Source organism: Gavialis gangeticus, unplaced genomic scaffold, assembly GCF_001723915.1.
Source record: "Gavialis gangeticus isolate Ggan-Ray unplaced genomic scaffold, GavGan_comp1, whole genome shotgun sequence".
NCBI lineage: Eukaryota > Metazoa > Chordata > Crocodylia > Gavialidae > Gavialis > Gavialis gangeticus.
The window spans coordinates 713,748-714,728 of record NW_017729016.1 but is presented as its reverse complement, the minus strand read 5'-3'; positions in this window follow the sequence as shown (position 1 = coordinate 714,728).

The window sequence follows — 981 nt, the reverse complement described above, 5'->3', positions numbered from 1 at the left end:
ACGTAGCCATAAGACCCTTGGAGCATGCAAGGGAGGAGACTCCCATTTCCATAAGCTGGGCTTAAAGCCACTGCACCTTGGCGGGTCCTGAACCACACCAGAAGAGCAGTTCTCCTGCAAAGCGGTTGAGAAAAACTACTTTCTTGGACACGGATGCATGGTGTTTCCCCTGCCAGGTTAAGAAGCCACAACGCTTGATCTGAGCCTTCAAGAGGGGATGCTTTGGGACATCTAAGTAGGAGATGGCAAGAGGACTTAATCCTCCCTCTCCCTTCTGCAACACCCAGAGCTGGCTGGTGGCAGCGATGGGACACTGAGCTAGAGATACCTAGGAGTTGCTCAACAGGGCCAGATCTGACGTCTAGTTTTGGCAAGCTTAGTTTGACTGTCAAGGCTGGGTATGAAAACCCTGCTGCGGAAAAATATCCTCACCAGCCTTAAACACCACTTAAAACCTGAGTGGGCTGTGCTGTTACCTCCATCGCAGGCCTTCCAGTCCGCAAGCGCATCTGTTCCTGGTTAGCTTGCGAATCGGGGGATGTTTCCTGAGCCAGTCGCCCGCAAGCTCCTATTCTTGGGGAAGGTAAAAGGAACTGGATGCTGTGTCTTTCCCAGGCCGACTCATGGTTGGAAACAAGCAAAGCCACAGCTCGTCCGCCATGAATCTGGCTTTGATCAGGAGTCAGCTTCTGTTGGCCTGGTTGGACAGAGCTGGGGATATAAAAAGGCCCTGGCCCTTCTCTCTTTTTTTTTTTTTTGGGTATATGCTTATGTGCATGTGTGTGTAGGGGATGGGATATCGACCCCCCCCCCCGCCTCCAACTCCTCCTTCCCTAGCGAAATCCAGGCAGGGGTTTGTCTCTTGCCATCTGAGCCGCGGTGGCGGCTGTTGTCCTTGGAATAGCTGCGGAGCGCCGCGCCGGGACTGGAATGGACCAGCGTTCCCACTGTTTGTTGTGGTAATGGTTGTTAGATGCAGAA